The following is an 8,316-nucleotide window of genomic DNA, read 5'->3' as shown; positions in this document are numbered from 1 at the left end:
GGCGACGGTAGATACATTGGTAGATACATATACATTATCGGGAATCAATAAATATATTATAATATACCTATCGCTCTATTCTTGGAGAAACGAGCGACTCGTTAGATGTCGAGATATTAACGCTCGAGCGGACAGGTAGAAGAGCGCTTTTGGAAAGGTGCGTCGAAGCGAAGGATACTCAGGTGCGAGCTTCGAAACAGGATCGCAAGACGACGAAGAATTAATTCGAATGGGGCACGTGAGATACCTTTGTGATCCGACAGCGTTTGTTACAGATGAAGAATACAAATTTTAGTCCGTTCTCATCTATCTCTCAATTTGTTTCTTCTAATATTAAAATATCTTGGTAAAACATACGTTATACCTTTTGAGACGTATAACAATCAAAGAATTGTAAATAAAAATTGTGAAATAACAAATCAATTACTGTAGAAATATTCTACATATTTTTATCACGGTTATATATGTCGTTGAAAAAGAAGTCGAACGAATTAGAGCTTCGGTTAACTATACACCCTGTGGGCAAACGAAAAATGATCTCGATCGCAGCCAATAAACGGATTGATGTCAGAATGGCCGTGTTGTGACAGCAACGCGAATTAATCCCTTTTCTTGAGGGGAAAGGGTAAGCCTTTCGTTCTCTTTATAGCGAGCCCTTTCCGAGGGATAGGGTTGCGCAAGGGTTGAGACGGAACGATGGCGGTGTCGGTTTCAAAATGGCGGTAACGCTATATGTTTAACGTAATAAGATAATACAGATAAAAAAGCATTCTTTTACGCAAAATAGTTCGATGATACGATTTCTCTGGAGAAAAGATTTCCAAAATATTTCAAATTATACGTGAAAAGCGATTTAGATTTTTCTCTTAATAAAGATTATCCTTTTTGAATTAACTATCAATAAGTGTAAGTCTCAAACGTTGCGTAATGTCTGTCGCCGGCCTCGCTTGATATTCAGCCGACGTTTGTTTCCGTTTCCTGCATGGCTACGGCGTCCAGTTCCGTTAACTATAGTCGTAAGGACGAGGAATGTAGGAGAGAGAGAGACTCGTCGCCGCGCGCAAGATCGGAGACCATTTATTTCGCGACATGAATATTCTCCATCGTCCTCGTAACTTGTATCCTCTAACTCCTGTCATTCGAAGATCTATAACCGCCGGTTGTGCGGTGGCATAAATTTTCGAAAAAGGAAAACAAGAGGAGAAAACGCCATAATTCACCGGAAACGCCACCTCCGCTGCAGGAAAGGTGCGAAGCTAGCAGTCTAATGAGATCCCTGACTGTTTAAAATGCTCGATCTCGCGCTGATGATGGAAATCTGTGGCATAAATCCTAAAATTCGTGGACCACACCGTTGTGAAACGACTATTATAACGACATTTTAGGAAGTCTCGATGTTTGTGCCTTATTTACAGCGAGATTTAGATACGCAGATAAATGGTACGAATAGTGATAAGTAAGAAAACTAAAACTCACTTTTAAAACAGATGATATAGCTTTTTACGTTTTGATACAATTAAAAAATGTTTATCTATCGCAAGACAAATGTGATGTAATTAGAAGTCCTACAAAAGTATGTGAAACATTATTTAAACTATGCTATGATTACTTATCCAACATAACGAGGGAATTATTTATCTCGAGATAACGTTTTATGCGTATACCTTCCAAATCCCGTTAAGGTTATTTTAACTAAGCTTATTCGCGATACCGATAACGCGTCCTAACGAACGGCTATCTCAGAACGGTGCTCACACATAAATCACGATTACTGCGTAGATGCGATACACGCGTGAATCGGCCGCTATGCACGAGACGCAGAGATAGATTGCAAGCACCGGCGAGACTAGTACTGCACAGGCACTATTATATTATACACACGCTCGCATACGCATACAAGTACACGCATTCCCACAAGCTTCTCTGAAATCATTACCGACAATGGCGCGGGACAGACGGCCATCGAGCTCGGACAATGAACAATGTTGGCAGCGACGCTGTCAGCCAACCCCCTGTGCAGCAGCCTCTCCTCCGCAACCCCTCGATCCTTTCACCGTCTTTCTCCGTTCCGCCGACTTCTCTCTGGTTGTCCGACCTAGAAAAAGGTGGGGTTCTCGTGCAGATTGCACAACCGTCCGACGCCAGCTGGCCAACCCCTTGACCCCGACAGGGTGGACGCTCGTAAAGATCCCATATACGTAACCCGGCCCGATCTGACCAAAGGGGGTTGCTGAAGAAAAGGTGACCAGCCGGCCGTTATTCTGTCGCACCTCGATACTGACCGATTCATCGGACGTTAAAACGGCGTACTCACGCGACATGGCTGGTAAAGAATTGCGGAATGTGAGAAGAATGCGAAGGGGCATAAAGAGGCTGGACACAGAAATATGTCCCAGGTGACCGGGTAAATGGGACGTCGGCCTCCTTGGTAGGGGTGAAGGTAAATCCGGTTTTTAGATCCTCGTGTCGCGCTATTCTCATTGCGCCTTCTCTTTCCCCTCTTCATCATTCGACCGAATTCGCGACTTGAGGACACCACCGCCTCCGGAAGCAGCGTCGCCGTTGCGTTATGCATTCACAGGAACAGGTGATACACTCGAGGCGCGACAGTGTAACAACGGTTAAGCGGTTAGCCCTGGCCGTAGAAACGGAGCAGCTGTAGTCTGAAGTTCCAGCACTAGATATTTCATTGTTTGAGAAACTTTTTCCTTATCTACAGCCCGTCAGAAACAAGTTTTCCGTTCCAAGGGACGTTATGAGGATACGCTGCGTCGCTGGCTATGCATGTCGATGCATATTTGTGGAAACACGTCTTGTTCGATTTTACTGCTCCGTCTCGCATTACCAATGCACATATATTCCTAACTTAATTATCTAACTGAACTAATAGATTCCGTTCCCATAGTTTGACCACCTACTTCCGGAGATTCTATATCCCGCATATGGATCCAACCATTCGCTAAGAAAAGAAAGACTGAAGATTTAGAATTCATGGTCGAATCGTTTCGACGCGATTTTGATCCCACTTCTTTATCCTGGAGGATCGACTGATTGCCAGGAACATCGTTCCTATCTCAGGTACTTTACGGCCAACGCAGTTCGTTCCGCCTCAGCGTCCTTCTCCACCCTTCGGCCGACAAAGTCTTTTTTTTCGTAGGGATCGTGTCGGACCCCTTTCGAGATTACCTGGGCGCGTGCGCGGCGCGTTTCTGACTCGTTTCTTTTCTTTTTTTTTTAAGAGAGAGAGTATGCCGCGCTACCTGAAACACCCGGGAGAGAGACGAATTAATATATCGAGTAATGGATTAAGGGCCCTAGGAACCTACCCCACGTGAACGTCGACGCAACCCTCTCCTCTTCGATGCGTTTATACCTGTACCTCTCCGCGGGATGTTTATGGTTGACGCGCAAACCGCGAGCACCATACGTTACCATTGTGTAAAAGGGTCATAGTGTTGCAAAACGACAATCCCTTTCCTTTCTTTTTTTTTTCCTTTCGCGCTTACATCTCTGACGAAGTAATTGGAAAGCGATATATCCTTCCGCTCGATGAAAACGGGTGCTTTATTGAGTGGCACCGACCTGCGTTCTATAAAAGTCATCGACAATCACGATCGGGCGACAAGTTCAAAAGGGTAGGATAAAGAAGAAGAATTAAATGCGCCATTATATAACGTATTTGTGTTACAGCTCGCTTTAATTTAAATTCCGTAGCGCATCATAATTTAATTAACATTATATGAATTATATTATATGCATGTTGCATGAATCATATATATTATCCTATATCACGTAATTTTTTTTATATAACTGCTCATATGAGATGTTTCTGACACCTCGAGATTATATATATTTTAATTTTCATTGCCCCCTTTAATGATTTATAATTAAATAAAAGAATTTTTTTAATTATAAAATAATTCAATAACAATATAAATATGATAATGTATAAATAGTATTCGTATATTTAGCCAATTTATAAGGCCGGGATACCTCAAGCGAGAAATAAAGGATTAATTACATGATCGGAAAATGTAAATGAAAGTAGACACATTCTAGTAACACATTTACAGGATTTTACTGATACGTATAAATTATAGAGTTCACAAATAACAGTTCCATCGATATACGACTTATCTCAATTAATCATTAAAGCATGAACAAATGACAGCTGCAACTCGCGTTACATGTATGAATGTAGAGGTGATATGGAAACATCAAAGAGCAAATGATTCATTTAACCCACCTTATTGAAAACGCGGCAGACCGGAAAACGCCCACTGCCAGCACGACAGCCGCAGTGTCTCGTTAAATGGCGCAAAATTACGGAACTCGTCCGCGGAATAATTGCAGAGCATCGCGCGATAAACGACATTTGTTCGCTTCGCTTCGTGGTGGGCCGGCAAACTCCCACGAGAAAGGTAAAGAAGAGAAAAGGGTCAAGCATGCACCTGCGAGAAAGGGTCGCGATTCCCTCTCGTAACCCTCTCTGCCCAACGGTATATACATGCATTTGTGTGTGCATGACACCTGTTACGGCACACGGTTGTGCACGTTACCGATACATGGGGGTCGGACAGTTAGAGAGGGTTGAAAAGGGTGAGGCCCCGAAACGGTGCATCGGGGTCTACAAACGAGGCACAACCCTTTTCTCCCCTTTCTCTTCGTCCCTGTGCACGGGACCTTTCCATCCCGCAATAATCGCAGGTATAACGCACACAGTGCCACCTTGTGCGGCCTGAGGTCGCAACATAATGCGCCGCAACCCTTTCGACCTGATGTATTATGTCCCTAAACGTTATCCCACAGAGAAAAATGATCGAAAAAAAAAACAAACCTTCGAATAACAGGTTGGGGCACGTAAATCCTTTTTTCGCTTTTAGCTTTTCCTTTCTATCAAAATGTTTCCTAATGTTCTGTGCATTTTGCATCTTGTATGTAAAGGGATTATATAAAATTTTCTGGAAATTTTTCATTTTAATATAAAACGCTTTTTGTTGGAAATCCTAAGAATTTTATTTTCGGATTTGTAGAATTCTTTTTTAACTGATTTTAATAATAAACTGCAATATTTAATTTTTTTTAAGAACTAAAAGGATGTCTCTTTAAGAAGTCTATGTCAGTATCGGTGATTTTCCTCTCTCAATAACATTTTTTTTTTTTTAAGGAAAAGGTATTTAAATCTTTCTATCGATAGTATTGAATGAGCTGAATATTTTTGTATTAAAGTATTTTTTTCGAAAATTCAACTATTTTCAGGATATAAACTAAAAAAAGTTGTATAATATTTCAAACAAATTTTTATATCACTGCAAAAATGTTAAAAATGTTCACCATATAGATTTGAACGTGCCTGTAGTCTTCATGGAAGTTTTTAACTTTTGAATCATAAAGGAAGGGGAATAAAACCAACTCATCATTTAACGTCCTACCGGAAAATATGATAGAAAAAATAAAAAATATTTTTCGCAAATGATTCAAGAATTAGAAAAAGTTCGAGCAAGTTTTCCATGAATTTAAAGAGTTAAGAAATCACTACGTTCGTGTCGAATTTCATTTCGTTCGAATATACGTTGCCGAATAATAGTTTTGACTGCATCGCGGGCGGTCGTCCCAGGAAAAATAGGACCTCCAACCATGTTATAATACTTCTAGAGAACGAGCTGCTCGTGGTTTGAAAAAGATTGGTAAAGAACGAAAAGTAGAGTGCGATACCGAAAGCAATAATTATCGGTGCGTTCGAAGTGATCGCTGTGACTGATCCTCGATGCTCGCCGGAAGTAGGTGGCGTTTAACCGGAGACCGTACGAAAAGGGATGAAAGAACGAGCCGAGTCGTTCATCTAAGACGGACCGGGGAATTAGTCGGTACCGATAATAAGAAGTCGCTTCCCTTTGCCTTCTCAACCAACAAGTAGGGGTGACACCGTTAAACTTTAAGCGGATGAAGGGCAGACGAAGAAGAGAACGAAAAGAAACGATAGTTTCTCGCGGGAAAATGTTATTAGAACCCATAAGCCATTAAAAACGCTAATTAAAAACGTGATGTCAGACACATATAATGTTTCTTCATTAGCACTTATAATTAGAAGATGGGCTTGTTTTTTAACAAATCATGAATTCGCGACACTATATAATGTGAAAAAAAATTTTTCTAATATATTATTTATAATAGATTCTTACTATTATTTATTAATAGATTCTTACTTTAATTGCAAGATCCGTATGCCTTTCTTTAGTGAAGACAGAGTCGATATTTAAAGGCATCGTAAAACCTTTTGGGACGTCATCATCGCTCTTTGGGGCGATGGTCTATTCTTGGCATTTGCTGTAATTAGCAAAAGTTATTCCTTACTAAGAGGTTGTCCCCTATAATTTACAACGATCTTGACAGACTTAAGAAAGTATGACAAAATACGGCACTGTCTAAACGAGGTTATTAAACGACCATCGGAAATAATTAAAGAGCTTAAAATCCAGATTAAAAATCTATGCAAACTGTCTTTTTCTAATCGCGTAATCTGCTTTGAGAAGCCACTTAAAGTTTACGGTCTCACGGTCTTGTTTGACCGGTCTTGTTTTATCAGAAATAACACGATGTCCAAAATTACGTATGACATTGCTAGCTTGTCTCAGATTTTTATTAATTGGAGAACAGAATTGATAATTCTTTGTGAATATATTAGGTGTTGGAATTAATTCGTAGCGTTTTTAATGAAAGAATGTTATTTATTTCACATGAGCATTAAAAAATACATTAATGAAAGTACTTCCCATCACTTGTAAAACGCTACGAATTAATTCCAACACCTAATATATAATTACAAATTTCAGTAAATACGCATAAACATTTTATTTTCGATTGTTAAATTAATAGTTTGGATAAACAAATTGAAGGATCTTTCACTTAAATGATAATAAACAAGATAGCAACATACCTAAAAACTGCAAGATAACTAAAAAATTGTATTATATTTATATATTGGGAATTGATAGATTAGGATAAAAGAGGCAACACAACTCGCCATTGAAGTTAACATTGTAGCTATAACAGCAAAGCAACAAACTTGGGGCCCAATTAATCTTTTCCAGCGGGTTCTTCGCACGCACGAACGATTTAACGAGGTTGCTCGAAGCAACGTGCCGCCCACCGAGGACCGATTAATCTTCCCGTAAGAGCGAGTGAGAGAGCGAGGAGAGTTCCTCTGAATCACGAGGGAAACACCGGCGTAAAATTAGCTAACACCACCTTGGTGAGAATTCTTGAATTCCTCGGGGATAGCATGATGCTGCAACTATAATCCGCCATCGCGGTAGATGGCAAAGAATCGTCTCGGGCTCCCAGTAGGTTGCCGCGGTTTGCGCCTGGCCACCCTTTGTTTGAGAAGCGAATTGCCGATTCATCTCGGCGCGTAATTATTTTTCGTAGAAGCAACGAACTTTGAACGGCACGCCGTGGGGAGTCCCTCGAAGCTATCGAAATCCACGCCTCTGCATTGCTGCTGTAAAAACTCATCACGGATAATTTCACATTATTCTCCAACCCTTTCACATCGTCTCTTAAAAATTAATGTTCAAGAAAGAATATAATATTTTTTATTCAACATCCGGTAATATTCTAATATCTGCATTATTTCGTGAGCTTTTAATTCATCGCGTTAATATAACCACATTAACTGCTGAAAGAATAATATTGCAAACTGATACGAATAACGAAACTAAAATTGTCAGAAAATATTTTCCCAAAATTACGCAGCCTTTCTCACATACAAATTACAATAATGTATCTTGATAACACAGCTATATAGAGGCTACAATGATAGATGAGGCAGTCAATAATAACAATTCTGTTATTTTAATAGTTTAATATTTATATTTAAAAATCTTTATCGAAACGTATTCCTAGAGAAGAAAAAAAAATTCAACGATAGACCGCCGGGGAGATTAACTCTTCCTCTTGGTTCCAAAGGGTGGATAAAGGGCGAGAGGTTCTGCGACAAGAAGGAAAGAAGGAAAGAAGGCGATATACTATTATTCCCTGGGCGCTTTATCTGCTCCTATCCGAGAAACAAAAGTTCTCCTCCGCCATCGTAACGGTGGCGTCGGCGACGTCGGTGCCCACGACTATCGATCTTTTTCACGAGCTGGTCCCTCACAGGGAATAATGCGCGACTCGAGATATATACCTTGATCCGCAGATATCCAGCGGTCACGATCCCCGCGAACTTTTATATCGAGGGTCGCCGAAGTTTTTTGGCGCGTACTTCAAAGAAGTTCCCGTAGAAAGGGAAAGAAGAGAGGGAAAGGGAGGAAGAGA

Source organism: Acromyrmex echinatior, chromosome 19 (assembly GCF_024713525.1).
Source record: "Acromyrmex echinatior isolate Ae372 chromosome 19, ASM2471352v2, whole genome shotgun sequence".
Lineage (NCBI taxonomy): Eukaryota > Metazoa > Arthropoda > Insecta > Hymenoptera > Formicidae > Acromyrmex > Acromyrmex echinatior.
Note: the sequence above shows the minus strand (reverse complement) of the source record.